Consider the following 18,253-nt stretch of genomic DNA (forward strand, 5'->3'; position numbering starts at 1 on the left):
GAGGACCGCGTGGCCGGACCGACGGAGCCGGCGGGGACGGCGAGACAGCCGGCCGAAGTGGGGTGCTGGTGATGAGGGGGAGCGTGCCGGTTCGACTGGAAGGGGAGCGGTCTCTGGGTGGGAAGTCATCTGGCCCAAAGGGCCCGAAAAAGAGCAATGGACTTAGGAAAGGAAAGGAGCCCCGGGGGTGTGATTGAGGGCTTCGGCGTGCTCGCGAGTGGCGTCCGCGGCGTCGACGGCGACCGGAGCGGTGGACTTGGCCGCGGGGCTGTGCGGACAGTGGGTCCTTTTGAAACCTGGGGCGGGAGGGGCGGCGTTCAACACTGATTTGCCGAAAGGACGGGGGGAAACAGCGAAAAGGAAGTGATGTTGGGAAACTACGAGTATAGTGAAAGGAGTGATTCTGAACATAGATACCCATTTGGATTTCTTCTAACAGTACGCTTCATTTTTTTTTTCTTTGTACTTCTTTTTAAAATTTAAGTTTATATTAAATACGAGAGACGTTTGGATCTTAAAAAGATTTAATGCGTTGCTTTGAAATGAAAACATTAGACTTGAAACAAAAATTGGGACCCTGAGGTTGTACAGATACTCAGTATTGAGCGGGTCGATCCCACTTTGACAGCTGGAGTTGGCACATGTGTATGCCACAGGGTAAAAAGATGGTCAGTGCGGGTGTCTGGGTTAAAAGGGTACATAAAACTATGTGTGACATCACTGCAGTCCAGGAGCCCACCGGATCTTCCCCTTACCCATAACTCGAGGATTCGAGTTTTCTTTTGACAATTGGAGGAGTACGTTTGATTGAGTTGCAGTTCCAATATTAATGCAATTTTGAGATATTGTACGAATAATATTTTTAGTATAGTGATCTAGAAAAATATTAGAGGATGCTTGAGGTGGCAGTTAACAGAACGGGTATAGGTGGGTACAGATAGGTGTTTTTTATAGAAGAAATGGTACCAAAATCATAATTGTGCCAGAAAAATAATGATCATAATATTTACATTTACTTTAGTATAAATAAATTAATTTCCTTTTGTAATTGTTAAGTTATAACATGACTTTATGAAATCTTTGACTTTAGCAAAGTCTCACGTTTTACAACTTCTTATCTGATTAGAAGTTTTGCAAAGTTGTTGTCAAAGCAAACTTTTCATCAGGTATTTCTACTCTAAATGCTTATCAACTGTTTATTCTTCAAATTTACTTGTTGCAACAAGCTTTTAAGTTAGTTTATGTATATATGTCATTTCTTCAAATGCTCAGTGGACTAGCTAGTAATTATTTCCTCAAAGGAGAGATGAATTCTTAGCTTTGCTTTTATTTTTTATCTTTAATATATTTTTATTGATTTCAGAAAGGGAGAGGAAGAGAGAGATGGAAACATCAATGATGAGAGAAAATCATTGATCAGCTGCCTCCTGCACAACCCCTACTGGAGGTCAAGCCAGCAACCCAGGCACATGCCCTTGACAGGAATTGAACCCAGGACCCTTTAGTCCACAAGCCAACACTCTCCACTGAGCCAAACCAGTTAACTTTGCTTTTAGCTGTTGTCAAAAGATTAACTCCCTTTTCTTTAACTGTTCTATAGAGTTGAAGGAGTTTACATAGTATTTCTCTTGTTTATGTTTCAGCTTGTCCTCACCAGACTGAGGTCCTATAGAGACCTTGACTTCAAACTCAACTCTGAATAGGTCTTGGCATATAAAAATTTAGGTAACATCTATTAAGTAACATCTTAATGTTACCTCAAAATTAAAGAAAGAAATTGGGGAGTTGTACAATTAATATATCAGCATACCTAATAGTTATTTTTGTTTCCCTTTGATAGTTCTCACAATCACTTAGCAGTTTCTCTAAGGCAAGAAAATGTATATTACTCCAGAGGAAGCCATCATGACTGTGATGGTAGAACATGCAGACATATTTAGAAAAATCAGTTTTGATTTCAGTAGCACTCATTCTGTTCTGCAAAGATTCTCATTCACGTTGACTTATGCATGGAAAATTCCTGTCTTCATTCTTTATATGGTGGTATATTGTTAGTGAAGGTTGAAATCATCTTTTAAATTTAAAACTTCTGTGACTTTGATTCTTTTTGTCCATCAAACTGACTTATATGAGATATGAATACAAATCTGTATACTGCTAAATTACTGACGAAGCTCTTTTTAAAGATTGTGTTATTAGTGGGAAAATACAATATGATCTGAGTGTAATTCTTTTAATGGATTTAGGTTACAGGGAAGGACTATACTATCCTGCCCAGCTTAAATGTTTTAATTTTTGCAGATTGGGGAAACTTAATTTTTTTTCACTTTTCTCTCATGTGTTTGTATTTGCTTACAAATAAGGTATTCTTACTTATATAATGCTGTATCTTTGTGTTTTAAAAATCATATATGGGTGTTTATTCCAATAATGCTGGCAGTATCTTTGTGTTTTTTAAATTTTTGCTTGCATGTGGTTTTGAAAACTTTTGAAATCTAGTTTTGTTTGTTTTTTTCTCTAAGGGTATGATGTAACACATTGAGGGATAATATTTGGGCAAAAACAGAAAGAACCACTTGACTAAAGGTAATCATGACAGTCATCCTTACTTTAGGTCTTGTGGTTCTCTTGGCTTTGAGAAATCAAGAAGTTAATTAAAAGTAAGAGAGCATGGGCCAGGCACACTTAGAGAACAATTCAGTGTTTACATGCTGCCTCTGGTTAATTTGCCATCTAAATATGTGGCTATGGATTTGTGACAGACCTGTGGTGTGAATATTCCTGCACTCCCTCCTTCCCTACACACAGCACCATCACTGGATCTTAAGCTAAGCCTGGACTTCATGTTTCCATATTGAAATATTGTTACTTCATCACACATTGAGCCCTCCTAGTAATCACTTCAGTACAGAATGTAACATAAAGTGAGTCTATCCTGGCTCTTGCATAGAATGGCAGAAACTAGGAAAACTTGGTTATAATAGCTTCATTACAGTGTGTGTGTGTGTGTGTGTGTGTGTGTGTGTGTGTGTGTATCTCTAAGTGACCGTCTGACCGTTCAACCAGTAGCTATGACACCACTGACCACCAGGGGGCAGATGCTCAATGCACAGGCATGGAAACATGGAACAGACTGATGAATCTCAGAGGGAAGGGGGGAGGAGGAAGAAGGGGTGTGGGAAGAGATTAACCAAAGATCTTATCTGCATATACTAGAGGCCCGATGCATGGATTCGTGCACCGGTGGGGTCCCTCGGCCTGGCCTGTGGGGATCAGGCTGAAATCAGCAGTCCAACATACGCTGAGGGGTCCCAGATTGCAAGAGGACTTAGGCAGGCCGAGGGACCCCACTGGTGCACGAATCCGTGCACTGGGCCTCTAGTTTAATTACAAAATAGTATTTTATGATATGTATCTCAAAAAGGTGTTGTGGAGTCAGTGACCTATGTTTGCATTTGTCTTAAGCTTTTATTGTGGGTTTTTGTTAAGCTTTTGAATTATGGCAAAGGACAAGAGAGTTGGTAATATGTCTATTATCTATTATCTTGACCCTTTTTCTGTTCTCTTAAAATTCTAGGTAGGAAATTCTAGTATGAGGTGAGAACCATGCTAATTTAGGGTCTTCCTATAAGTTAAACTGTATCACACAGTTATTGGAAATGCCGTCTAATTGGTTTTAGTTTGGAAACTTTAAGACTAAATTAAATCGATGTCAGTTTCATCAATAAATTGTTGGGATGAAAGTCAAAGGCTGCCAAAACCATACATTAACTTTCAGGTTCAAATCCAATATATTTTCACAATATTGTAATGGAATTTGAAGTCTTGAGCCAGTTTCTCATTTTCCATTATGTTGATTTGATTTGGGGGTGTAGCATATTTAAAAATAATGATTTTTACCAATCAATATGTCAAACTGTTAGCTTGCCCAAATATTATTTCAGTGATTAGAATAAGAATTATAATTTACATGTTTGGCTTTTTTACTGGTATGCTCTGGCATGCAGCCTGGTCAAGCTCTTCATCAGATTTACCACTAAATTTTGATTGTCATGTTTGCATAACTGAGGATGTAAACTGGACAATGTTGTTTATTAGATTCTTATTCGTTGAGTTGAGACAGTTCTAGACTGGTATAGACTTAAGTACAACCTGATAGCGGGACTCTTAAAGACAAATTGGAGCCAGAAAAAGTTGGTGCTCATTGGTATGCATGATAACTTTTTAAAAAATGTAATATATTGAGTGCATGGTCCTGGCAGCAAAAAAATGTCCCGGAACGGAGGTGCGGTATGATGATATAACTGAGGAGGCTATTTGACTTCTTCAAATGTGCTGTCCCAAATTCTGTTCAGAAGTGGGACACAACAAAACAGAAGAAAAATCACTGCTGGAGTGTCAAAAATGGATGGTAGGGATTGGTTCAAAGTCTTAGAAATTGTTTTGTAATTATACAGATTTCATAGGTGTTTTAGAAAAGATGCCCCGTGCTTACTAAGAAAAAGTAAACAGATACATCCTCTGTATTCTAAAGGTCCTCTTGATAAAGATCAAGAGAAAAGAATAGTTTTTGTTTGCTCACTGAAAATATTTTAATTTAGGATTGAATATTAAAAATGGGATTTAAAAAGCTAGATAGACCCAAATACTACAAACTGTAGAGCTAAATGCCCAAAGTAAATCTTATCCTTCTACATTGTAGTTGAGGCTTTTTGCTTTCGTAAAAATTACTTTTATGCTCTAGTTTGTGGATCTACAAGTTACAGTCAGTTTGTCTCTATTGGGTGCATATTAAATAAGCTTTAATATGGTAAAAGCTTTTAGGTAAAAGTGAATTTTAAGCTTATTTTAGAGTGAATGCAACTATAATGTATAATTTCCCTAAGGAGAATATATTGACACTAACTTTGCATAATTATTAATAATCTCTCCTTTACTGGCTTTGGAATATGAATATTTTTTTAAAATATATTTTATTGATTTTTTTTACAGAGAGGAAGGGAGAGAGATAGAGAGTTAGAAACATCGATGAGAGAGAAACATCGATCAGCTGCCTCCTGCACACTCCCTACTGGGGATGTGACCGCAACCAAGGTACATGCCCTTGACCGGAATCAAACCTGGGACCTTTCAGTCCGCAAGCCGACGCTCTATCCACTGAGCCAAACCGGTTTTGGCATGGAATATGAATATTATTCTTTAGGTTTCATATGTCACTTAGAAACAAAAACTTAAAATTTTTACTGTATACCAGATTAGTAATAACTTCCAAAAACAGCACATTTTGCATATGTGAATCAAGTTGCATCACTTCTAAATTCCTTTAGGGGCATTTGAATGCATGGTTTTTAAAGTCAGTATATGGTTTTTAAATTGTTTCAGACAGCTATACTCTAGAACTTTAGAGTGTTTTGTGTACATACACACACCATCAGGTGAAACTACAAGAAAAATACAGCATATTTAAATCACTACAATCACCATCTAAACATGGACATTGGTTCTGTAAACCTTTACACAGAGAGAGTAAAGGTTTCATTTTGTTGATATATCCTCTGCATTCTAAAGGTTGCCTAATGATAAATTAGAAGCCATTGGTCTCTTGTGTGTTTACATAATCAAGCCCTTAGAATAGTTTGTGTTTTTCCACTTATTGGAGCCTATCACTTTAGGAAATTACCCCAATTTCTTCCAAAATTATTGTGTATGACATACTTTAAAAAAATGCTCCTATTGAAATTCTTTATTTAGTTATATTTTATATTAAATAAGTCTTTATATGAGAGACTCATGTTCATGTGTAGAATTCTGCATTAGTTAACTGGAATCAATACTATTGTGTTGCTATTCTGTTTCTCAGTTAATGTTACTTGATTACATTGTTGTTTTGCTGAAAATTGATTCTACCCTAAGCAAAACGCTTATAAGATTTAAAATTTGTTTTCAAATGCTCCTATTTATTTTTTATTAACCAAAAGATTTCCAGAACTAAGAGTGGGTTTGACTATTAGTTGGCAGATGACACTCCTAATGATTTAATTTTAGGCTTAGGACAACTGTCAGAAAGAGGAGTTCATAATGATGGCAATACTAGCTTACATTCACTGAGCAGTCTATTTACCAAGCATTATTATAAATGCATTGCATGTATTATTCTACATAATCTTTACAACAAGCCTGTGGTGTGGGAACTAGTAGTCACCTCACTTTACAGGTGAGAATAATGAGGCCCAATGAGGTTAAGTAACTGCTGCAAGGTCACATAACTGTAACTGAAAAATCCGCAGTTTGAACCTCAGCAGTTTGATTCCAGAGCCAGCACTCTTAAGTACTGTGCTTTCTGGATGTTATATCAGATTCTGATGTGGAATAGCTCTCTAGCTATTTAACTAAATTTAAAGTTATTTAACTCTTTAGCCTTAGTTTCTTCAGGTGTAAATTAAGGAACTGTACCAGATCCTTCCACAGTGCTTTCAATTCTAACATTGTCAGAATTCTAACATTGTTCTAAATTACAAAATGAGATGGTTTAATGTTTCTTATTAGTTTCTGTTTGTCATCTCAAAGTATAAAGGTTAAGTCATTTTCCAAAGTCACACTTTTTATGGGAGAGGGGAGTGGATCTATAATCAGGTCTTTTCTTGGATTTATTGGTCTTGTTAGTTGCCCCACTGTTTCTTATCTTTTATTTAGTATGTATACTCGTACATAGGTTAATAATTGAATTTAATTGATTGTCTTAATTTTCTATCCATCTCTATTTAAGTGTGATGTGCTTCAAGCAGTGAAAAATATTGTTTTCATTTTCTTAAAAGGGCTATTTCCTTCTGATTATTAAGCATTTTATGCTCATTTGTAGAAATATTTAATTTAGAGAATGAAAGAGTCCATCAGAGGAGTAACTGTTAAAAGTTTGATTTTTTTAAATTTAAAAACTAGAGGCCCAATGCACGAAATTCATGCAAGAGTAGGCCTTCCTTCCCCCGGCTGCTGGCACCGGCTTCCCTCTGGCACCCAGGACCCAGGCTTCCCTCACGGCCCCAGCTTCGCCCGGAAGGTCATCCGGAAGGACATCTGGTCTAATTAGCATATTATGCTTTTATTATTATAGATATGTACATATACTATTTTCAGGACATTTTTCTCCTTTAAAAAAATCTTAAAACTTTTTATTTTGAAATAATTAGAGGCCCAGCCAGTGTTGCTCAATGATTCAGTGTCAACCCATGAACTAGGAGGTCATGGTTCAATTTCCTGTCAGGGCACATGCCCGGGTTTGGGGCTCAATCCCCAGTAGGGGGTATGCAGGAGTCAGTCAATCAGTGATTCTCTCTCCCTCTCCCTTCCTCTCTTTGAAATCAATAAAAACATATTTTAAAAAAGGGATAAATGAAATAGATTCACAATTTTGTAGAGTAAAAGTTTTTAATTTTGTTGAAGTCTAATTTATCTTTTTTTGTTTGTTTATTTTGGATTATGCTTTTGAATATTATGTTTAGGAGCTCTTCACCCTAGCTCCTGAAGATTTTCTTCACAATTATTTTGAAACTAGAAGCCTGGTGCACGAAATTCATGCATGGGTAGTGTCTCTAGGCCTGGCCAGCGATCAGGGCCAATCAGGACCTTCCAGCTGCTGGCAGGGGCCTCCCTTCCCCGGCTGCCAGCTGCCGGCCAGGGCCTTTCTTCATTTCGTGCCACCCCCTGGTGGTTAGCACACGTCATAGTGAGTGATCAAACTCCTGGTCTCCCGGTTGAACTCCTGAGGGGGTAATTTGCATATTAGGCTTTTATATATATAGGTAATTATAGATACAAAGATAGAACAGAAAGATCCCATATACCTTTTACCCAGTTTCCCACAATGATTACATCTTACATAATTATAGTACAGTATCAGGACCAGGAAATTGACATTTGTTTAATGTGTGTCTAGTGGTATGTCCTTTTATCATGAGACGATTTGTGTAACCATTGCCTCAATCAAGATATAGAACTAGTCTATCACTATAAACATCTCCCTTGGTCTACCCCTTTATTGTGGCCCTCTCACCCCCCAACATATACTACCTCTTACCACAACAACCTCTAACCTGTTTCCATCTGTATTATTTGTTATTGTGAGGATGTTATATAAATGGAATCATACTGTATATGACCTTTGAGATTGGCTCTTTTCACTCAGCATGAAAGCCCTTGAGACCAATCTAAGTTATTGTGTGTATCTATAGTTTATTCATTTTTATTGCTGAGTAGTATTCTATGATGTGGATGTACCACAGTTTAACTCTTCACATATTGTGGGGTATTTTGGTTTTTTTACACCTTTTCGCTGTTACAGTTAATGCTGCTGTGAACATTTGTGTAGAGGTTTTTGTGTGGACATAAATTTTTATTTCTCTGGGATAAAATGCCCAGGAGTACAATTGCTAGGTTGTGTGGTAAGTGCACGTTTCTTTCTTTCTTTTTTTTTAAAGAAACTGTCAAACTATTTCCAGCATGGCTGTACAATCTTACTTTCCCACCAGAAACATGTGAGAGATACAGTTTCTCTGCATCCTGGCTGCCATTTCAAATTGTCATAGTTATTTTAGCTGTTCTAATAGGTGAGTAGTGATACTTCAGCATAGCCTTAATTTGCATTTCCCTAGTAGGTGGTATTGAAACATTTTTTTCATGTGTATTTTTGCCATTCAGATACCTTCTTTGGTGGCATGCCTCTTTATGTCTTTTGCCCATTTTCTTAATTGGATTTTTGGCTTTTCACTGTTGAATTTTGGGAGTTTTTTAAAGTATATTCTAGATATATGTTGTTTCTCAGATATGTCGTTTGCAAATACTTTCTCCTAGTCTGTAGCTTGTCTTTGCTTTCTCTTCACAGGATCTTCTGTATAGTTAAAGTTTTAATTTTGTTGAAGTCTAATTTATCATTTTTTTGTTTTGTTTTGGATTGTGCTTTTGAGTATCATGTTTAGGAGTTCTTCACCCTAGGTCCTGGAAGATTTTCTTCTATGTTATTGTCTAAAAGTTTTGTGGTTCTACACTTTACCTTACATTTAAATTTATGATACATTTTGAATGAAATTTTACATAAGGTGTGAGATTTGGTGAAGGTTCATTTTTGGCCCGTGGATATCCATTTACTCTAGCACTGTTTTTCAACTACCCACCATTGAATTGTTTTTGCAACTTTGTCAAAAATCAGTTGGCCATACTTGTGCAAGGCTATTTCTCGGTAGTCCTTTTTGTTCAGTTAATCAGTGTGCCTGTTCTTCTACCAGTATCATATAGTCTTGATTGCTTTAGCAACATAATAAGTTTTGAAATTGTGTAGAGTTATTTCCTCCACTATATTCTTGTTCAGAATTGATTTAGCTATTCAAATTTCTTTACCTTTCCACATAAATTTTAGGATAATCTTGTCTATATTGCTGGTATTTTCATAGGAATTGTGTTAAATTATATATCAATTTGAGGAGAATTGACATCTTTATTATGTTGAGTCGGTTAACTCACGGATGTGGAATATCTCCATTTATTTAGGACTTCTTTGATTTATTTCATCAGAATGTTCAATATATAGATCCTATACATGTTGTTAGATTTAAGTATTTCTCTCTTTTTAGTGATAAGTGGTACTTATTATATTTTAAATTTCTTTATCCATGTGTTCATTTCTAGCATACAGAAATACAACTGAATTTTGTATGTTGCTCTTGTATCCTACAACCTTACTAATTCACTTATTTGTTCTAGGATGTCTTGGGTTTCCTTTTTGTAGATTCCTTGGATTTTTCTATGTAGACTGTCATGTCACCTGCAAATAGGAATATTTTTATATCTTCATTTCCAATATGTACACTTTTTTTATTTTCTTCCTTACCTTATTGTGCTGGCTAGAACTTGAGTACTATGTTTAATAGCAATATAAAGAGTAGACATCCTTGCCTTTCCTCATCCTTAGGGGAAAGTATTCAGCTTTCACCATTAAATATGATGTTAGCTGTAGGTTTTTATACATGTCCTTTACCAAATTGAGAATTTCTCCTCTATTGCTATTTTTTTCTGAAAGTTTTTTTAAAATCATAAATGAGTGTTCTTGATACATTTTTTTTTGTCAGATGCTTTTCCTGAATGAACTGATATAATCTTGTGGTTTTTATTCTTTATAGCTGGTTAACATGGTGGTTTACATTGTTTGATTTTTGAATATTGAACCAGCCTTGCAACCTCGGAATAAACTCCACTTACTCATGGTGTATATATACATAAATATGTATTTATATATTCCTGAATTCTATTTGCTAATAATTTGTTAAGGATTTTTCATCTGTATTCATGGAGGATATTTGTCGCTCATATTGTAGTTTTCTACAGGCGCTACTTCCTTAGTGCCAGGTAAGAGGTTCAGGGTTTCCAGTCTGGTGGCTGAGAGAGGGTCTGGAGGAACCTCATTATTATCCCCTTGATGGGAGGAGTGGGAAGATGAGAGTTTGTGCTTGGCCTCCTAACCCCTGGACACATAAGATGTGTTATACATAATGCCCAGGGAGTAACAGGGAAAATGCTATTTTGTTTTTCTTTATGTACCTGTCAGAAAGTTTGAGTGCAAACAGTGGCATCTTTTCATCTGCTGTAGTATTTCCTTCAACCTGTGTCTCTACTTTTTGGAAGTTGTTTCATTCATTCTGTCAGTCATTACTTTTCATGCTAGCATCAAGTTTCACTACCTGTTTTACACTCTTCTGATAATTATTCTTTTTTGTTTGTTTGTTTTGTTTTTTTTCCAAGCCAAAAGCTGCATCCAGCTTTATTAGAGATACTTTTCATAAACAATCATGGTATTTCAGGCAGGACATGGGCAGATAATTGTCAACAGTATACAACAGCTTTCAAACTCCCTTCTTCAATGAACTACCAAAATCAGAAAGCCACTATGAAACCCAAAGCATCTTCTGATGCTCTGAACAGGGAAAGTTTAGAGTGAGGGTTGACATTTCACATTAAACATGTTGTTTAACAACTTTTCACAAGCTGACCCTGACTTTCAAGAAATGAAATGAAAATGGCAAAGAATATCAATCTGTAGATCTACAATCTACAAAGGAACTGCTGCTCTATTGAAGGATGCCATCTCAGTGGTGACACTGGGAAGTCCAGATTGCCCAACATACTGGAAACCAATTTTGGGGGATCAGGTGTCAATAGGTCTCTGGGCTTAAGAGAGTCAAAGTCTATGCTTAAAGTGGAGAGGGAGGAAAGGACATAAAAACGAATTTTAGTTTTCCCACTTGATGGGAAAACTAAACATCTTGTTGTCCTTTCACAACAAGATGTTTGTGCCAAGGTGGCTAATGTGTGTCAACATCAAGAGTTCCCCTCCTTCTAGGAACCAAGAGGAAGTTTCTCAAAACTAGAAGGGAAAGGTATTCCCCACCCCATGTCAGTCTAGCTTTGGAGACATTCTATTAGTACTATATGTCCTTCCCCCAAAAAACAATGAAGTGTTCTGTATGCTAACAACATAACTTAAAAAAAATTTCTTCATATTTATAAAACTTGATAAAAAATAGTATTTCAAACTGTACAGTCTCCAGAAATACACAGCTATCAAAAATGCACACACTTCACTTGGCATCTCCAGCACCTTCAGCTTTCTGTGCCTGTGTGTTTTGGCATCTCCATTTTTTGCAGGGTTATTCCTATCCTTGCCAGCATCAGCTTTCTCCTTTTTTCCTTTCAGTACCTTCTCTCCCTTCTTTGCCAAGGGCCTTTTTAAGCTTTGGAGGAGCAGGTTTAACTGATAACCTGGCAGATCTTCTCTGTGGTTGTCCTTCATCTTGGCTTTATCTCCTTTACCATCCCCTTCAGCCTTTCTCCTGGGCATGATGGTGATGGTGGTGGGACTTCAGGGCGGGATGTGGGGATATAGCAGTGCGCAGGCTTAGCTCAGTCCGGGGTTGTTCACGCCTCCTCACACTGCTCCTGACAATTATTCTTATATCTCTATCTTTGTCCACAGTTTCACCCCTCCTTTAAGACTTAGCTCAAATGTCATTTCCAAGCACTCTTCTCTAATCTTACCAACTGTCAATAACTCTTTTCTCCAACTCCCTTAACTTTCCAGTTTTTTTTAAACAAGTTACAAAAGCAAAAGTTTTATTAGTGTTGTTTTGAGGATTGAGTAAGCTAATGTATATTAAGAACTAGCAGCTATAATTTCTTTTACTTTTTTGGAATCTCTTTAATATCTCTTTCTAGACTGTAAAATCATTATGAGTAGGATGTTTCAGATTCATAAAGTAAATGTCACGTTGTCTAGTGTAATATCACTCATATTGTGTGCACAATGAATATTTAATGGGTAAATAAATATAACCTGAGGGCATCTTAAGACTGTCACTGGGGAGTGCCTTTAGTGTCTGACATCTGCATATAGCAGTCAGTACATGTTTGAGGCTGAACAGTGCAAACCTATGATTCAGAAAACCTTCATTAATAGGCAGCTTCACTGATGTAATCTTTAATATAATTTAAGACTGATGATAAATTCCTTTTCTGATAACTAGAAAATATGTAATATTTGTGAGATTCATCCCCTACAGAAGTACAAGAGTACTTAGCTCATGTGAGGTGATGTGGTGTAGTGAATAAGAACATGGACTTTGAAATGAGATTTCCTGGGTTGAAAACTTATCTGTACTAGTTACTAGGACAAGTTCATCTTGGGCAAGTTACTTAACCCATCTATTTCAGTTATCTCATCTGTAAAGTGAGGAAGATAATAGAACCTACTTTATATGGTTGTTGTAAGATTATTTGAGCATACAAGTAAAATACATAGAATAGTTCCTGGCACTTAAGTGTTAACTAATCTAATAATTACCTTTTATTATTTCCTGAAAATGCATAGTTCAGAATTTAAGGAGTGTGTGAGTTAGGATATATATTCTTTTAAAGGAACAGCACTCTGCAGACATCAGATATCTTATACCTGCACATCCTGTTTCCTGTATTCCTACACCAGGAGGTCTTGATTAGATAGCTGATTATCCTTGTCACCTCATTGTGCTTATCATACAAAAGTTAAACAAGTCCTCCTGGAATGTTTTAGTTTAGAAAGGATTAACTAGTTCACACCAAGGAAGAGTATATACTCTTGTCTTTTTCCTTTGAAGGCTATGATAGCAAACTTATTAGTACTGGTTGAATATGCTTTCCTATTTAGTGCAGTTAACTCTTCCTACCTGATATACCCTTTATTTTGTCTTCATGAACAAATTAAAATGACAGTTTAACATTTTTTAAGTCTGTTTTCATTTTTAAAAAATTAGTTGCAAATTTATTCTTGTCTTAATGTTCCTATTTGTCCCTAGTTGGCAATCCTATATCAGTCCTCTAAATAGATTGTTTATGGAACTTTAAAATTTTGTTTTGAGCCCTAACTGATTTGGCTCAGTGGATAGAGCATCAGCCTGCGGACTCAGGGTCCCAGGTTCGATTCCGGTCAAGGGCATGTACCTTGGTTGCGGGCACATTCCCAGTAGGGAGTGTGCAGGAGACAGCTGATCGATGTTCCTCATTTCTAACTGGTTCTTTTTTATGTGTTTCTATGTCCTTTTTAATGTTTACTGTCTCTTTGTTTACATTTACAAGGGGTTCATTTATTCTTCCCCTAAGTTCCTTGAACATCCTATCACCATTGTTTTGAATTCTGTATCTGTTACTTTGCTTTCCTCCATTTCATTTAATTCTTTTTCTGAGGATTTCTCCTGTTCTTTCATTTGGGGCATGTTTCTTTGTCTCCCCATTTTGGCTGTCTCTCTGTATTTGTTTCTGTATATTAGGTAGATCTGCTATGACTCCCTGTCTTGATGGGGTGGCCTTATGTAGTAGGTAGCCTGTGGGACTTAGTGATGCAGTCTCCCCAGTCACCTGAGTTTGGTGTTCCAGGTACATTCTTTTTGTGGATTATGTGAGTCCTCCTATTGTAGTTTAGTCTTGATTGTTGTTGGACTGTCCATGGGTGGGATTGACCCTTGGGCTGGTTGACTGTGAGGATTGACCCCGACCAGTGCTCGAGTTGCTGTGGGGAGCTGACCCCAGGAAGTAGAATTCACCCCAGGAGGTTCTTGTGCCTGCCAAGATCTCCCTTGGATGTTTGGCTTGTAGAGTTAATTGGGTCATGCTCTGATGTGATCTGAAGCCAGCCATGGGGGTGTATTGGTTCTGGGGCCTCTTGGGAGGGACTCCAGTGCAGATCAATGTCAGATGCTGCCTGTGACTGGCCCTGGGCTATGTGTTAGGATCTACAAAGTGATCCACTATTGGTGGCTGCCTCTGCTGGGTCTAGGTGCACATGGGAGGGGCCAAGCTATCTACTGAATTTCAGCTTCCACTGTGCTGAACCAGGGTCAGGACAGCAAAGGGCCCAAGGCTCCCCAAGATCCGCCTCCACCTGCCAGCTGCCTGTTAGGCTCAGCCTCTGAATGAGTCTATAGTGAATGTGAGATGTATGAGGTGTTCTGAGTGAGTCAGCAGGCAGGGCCGTGTGGTGGTCACCAGATTGATACAGGTTCAAACTCTACATCAGTGCTGAGTTTGAGGCCACTCAGCAAAAGTCTCAGGTTATACCGTGGCCAGCAACCACCCACCTGGGGCTTATGGACCTTTGGGGTGGGGTGGGGTTCAAGGGAGTTGTCAGGGTAGGGCCAGTAGAGTCCATCAGGTTAAAACAGATTAAGATTTAGCCATGTGGAAGAAGGGCTCTCCACAGAACCAGTGGCAGTGGTTGGAGCATGTGGAGCAAAAATGGCCCTCGCCCAAAAGTCACACAATTCAGTCTCTACCTGTGTGTCTCTAACATCTCCTTTGTCAGCCCAGACCGCCTCAAAAGCCTTCCAAGAAAGACTGCAGCAAGCCAAGATTGGGCTCAGCCATCTTATTTCTCCCCAGGGTGTGAGCTTTGAGAGGTGGGGCCATGGGCGTCTGGAGGCTGGGTCTAGTGCAGTGATGGCGAACCTTTTGAGCTCAGCGTGTCAGCATTTTGAAAAACCCTAACTTAACTCTGGTGCCGTGTCACATATATAAATTTTTTGATATTTGCAACCATAGTAAAAAAAAAGATTTATATTTTTGATATTTATTTTATATATTTAAATGCAATTTAACAAAGAAAAATCAACCAAAAAAATGAGCTCACGTGTCACCTCTGACACGTGTGTCATAGGTTCGCCATCACGGGTCTAGTGTATGCCCATGGAATGATGCCTATTGGAGTGGAGTGCTCGACCCCAGAAAAAGTGGGATCTGGCATTTGTGGGCAAGGTGCGAGAGGGACTCAGCACTCAGGGATAATGGCATATGTCCCCCTATGCTTCTTCCCAAAGCCACCCTACTCAATTTCTCTCTGTATGATTCCTGTCTGCTCTGAGCCACCTTCCCTCCGCTGGAACCCAGGGTGAGTGTCTGTGAATAAGAGTTTGTACACTGGCTCTTTGAAAGGGTGTCTGGATTTTTTAGCAGTCTCCCATCTCACCCTGGCAGATAGCATCCCCCCTGATTTTCACAACCACATGTTATATAGGCTCTTCTTTCTGGCACTGGTATTCCAGGCTGGGGCATTCAATGTGGGATTGAGACCCCTTACTTCTCAGGAGGGACCTTTGCAGCTGAGATATCCCTCCCAATTCTCAACCACTGCACCTGGGTGTAGGATCAGCCCTTTTCGCGTCTCTGCCCTTCCTACCAGTCTCACTATGGCATATATATTTAGTTGTAAGACTTCTGTTCAGCTATTCTTCAGTTGGTATTCAGGTTCATTGTTCTATAATTTAGTTATAATTTTAATTTCGTCCTGGGAGGAGGTGAGTGAAACTTTTACCTCTGCTGCCATCTTGTATCTCCTGTTTTGTTTTTTATTTTATCTTATTTTTTAATTAAAGTTTACATTTAATATTATTTTATATTAGTTTCAAGTATACAGCATAGTAGTTAGACAATCGTGCTTTGCAAAGTGGCTCCATATTTCAAGTACCCACTATATTCCCTATGCTGTACTTTACATCCCCATGACTATTTGTGACTACTAACTTTTATTTCTTAATCCTTTCACCTTTTTCACCCAGCCTCCTAACCTCTCTCCCCCCTTTCTGGCAACCATCAATCTATTCTCTGTATCTATGAGTCTGTTTCTATTTTGTTTGTTCATTTATTTTGTTCTTCAGATTCTACATATAAGTGAAGTCATATGGTATTTGTCTCCTCTGACTTTTTCACTTAACACATTACCCTCAAGGTCCATTCATGCTGTCACAGATGGTAAGATTCTGTTCTTTTTTTATAGCCTCCTGTTTTGTTTAATGATCCTGTTTGGAAGGCGATTGGGAAACTGAGTTATTAAATTATTTTGGTTGATACTTCCTTTTTGCACATTCATTTAATAATGCTTATTGAAAACTTATTATGTGCTAATCCTATAGGCCTTAGTGATCTTCTTAGTAATCCCTACTATCTTCTCTAAAAATAAAACAAAATAACCTAATAAAACCCACTAAGCTCTCGGGCTGCCTTATGTGCTAGATACATTATTCTTTCTTTTTTAAAATATATTTTTATTGATTTCAGAGAGGAAGGGAGAGGGAGAGAGAGATGGAAACATTAGTGATGAGAGAGAATCATTGATTGGCTGCCTCCTGCACGCCCCCTTCTGGGGATTGAGCCTGCAACCTGGGCATGTGCCCCTGACCGGTATCGTACCTGGGACCCTTCAGTCCACAGGCTGACACTCTATCCACTGAGCCAAATCAGCTAGGGCGATACTTATCCTTATTTTCCTCTCCCCCTGCTGACGCCCCCCCCCCCCACTTTTTTTCATTTGTAGTGTGGTATTTGTCTACTTTCTTAATTCTTGTTACTGTTGAACCTACTTAATAGATGCAATGGCCAGATAATAGCCTTTGTTTTGTTTATATTATTAATGGGACAGTTTACAAAATCTTTTTCCATTGACACAGTGTGCTTGGTTGAGAAAAAATAGTTGTATAACTTATTGAAATAGAACATATCACTCATTCTAAAGGTAATCCAAGAACATATATATTTAATGAGAACAGTGGATAAAAAACATAGTATGCTTAATTAATTTCCCAGGAAATTCAAGAAACATCATAAAGTTACTTTGCCTTACTTAGAATGGAACCAGAATGTGGACTTTGAGAGCTTGAAGCCTTTACTTTGGGTACTTCACTGACTTTGAAAGACAGCAACTTGAAGGGCCTATACTGGTATATTCAATCAGGGTTCACTTGCAAGAGACAAGCTACTCAATCAGGGTTCACTTGCAAGAGACAAGCTGCTCTAGACTCTGGGCTGGGCTACTAGGAATGACTTATAGAACAAGAACTGGTATACCAGAGGAGTGCTACTTTTCCATAGTCTGCAAAGGTATTATTAGGGTGTTAGAAGGCCAGCATGAAACTATTAGTCTAAGAACATATCACCTCAACAGAAAAAAATAACCCAATTAAAAAATGGGCAAAGGACTTAAATAGACATTTCCCTAAAGAAGCTATACAAATGTCCAATAAACACATGAAAAGATTATTAATACCACTATCATTATGGAACTCAAATCAAAACCACAATGAGATACCACTTCACACCAATTACTATTATTAAAGCAAAACAATAAAGAAAAAATAACAAGGCGAGGATGTTGACAAGGACATAGAAAAATTAGACCACTTGTGCACTGCTGATGGGACTGTAAAATTGTACAGCTGCTTTGAAAAATGGTATAGTGATTCCTGAAAAAATTAAACAGATTTCCTGATGACCCAGCAATTTCACTTTTGGTAATATATCCAAAAGAAGTGAAAGCAGGATTTGAAGTAATCCAAATGCCCATTGATGCATGAATGGGTAAACAAAATATGACATATACATAAATGTACTATTATTCAGCCTTAAAAAGGGAGGAAATTCTGACACGTGCTACAACATGGATGAACCTTGAAGATATTAAGCTAAGGGAAGTAAGCCAGACACAAAAGGACAATTATTATATGATTCTGGTTATTTGAGGAATCTAGAATAGTCAAATTCATAAAGACAGAGAGTAGAGTAATGGTTGCCAGGGGCTGGAGAGGGGACAATGGGAAATTATTGTTTAATGAATATAGAATTTCCATTTGAGCTGATGAAAAGTTCCTAGTAATGGATGGTGGGTAGTTATGGTTGCAAACAATGTGAATGT

General features: G+C 37.8%; 1 protein-coding gene and 1 pseudogene across 1 annotated transcript in view; one reads left to right on the forward strand and one right to left on the reverse strand.

Moving 5' to 3' along the window:
- Nucleotides 1-18,253, forward strand: part of SAMD8 (sterile alpha motif domain containing 8) — a 60,410-nt gene that overhangs the window by 634 nt on the left and 41,523 nt on the right. The window lies entirely within an intron of this gene.
- LOC118670176 lies at nucleotides 11,546-11,884 on the reverse strand (annotated as a pseudogene).

This window comes from Myotis myotis, unplaced genomic scaffold (assembly GCF_014108235.1).
Source record: "Myotis myotis isolate mMyoMyo1 unplaced genomic scaffold, mMyoMyo1.p scaffold_m19_p_15, whole genome shotgun sequence".
Classification (NCBI taxonomy): Eukaryota; Metazoa; Chordata; class Mammalia; order Chiroptera; family Vespertilionidae; genus Myotis; species Myotis myotis.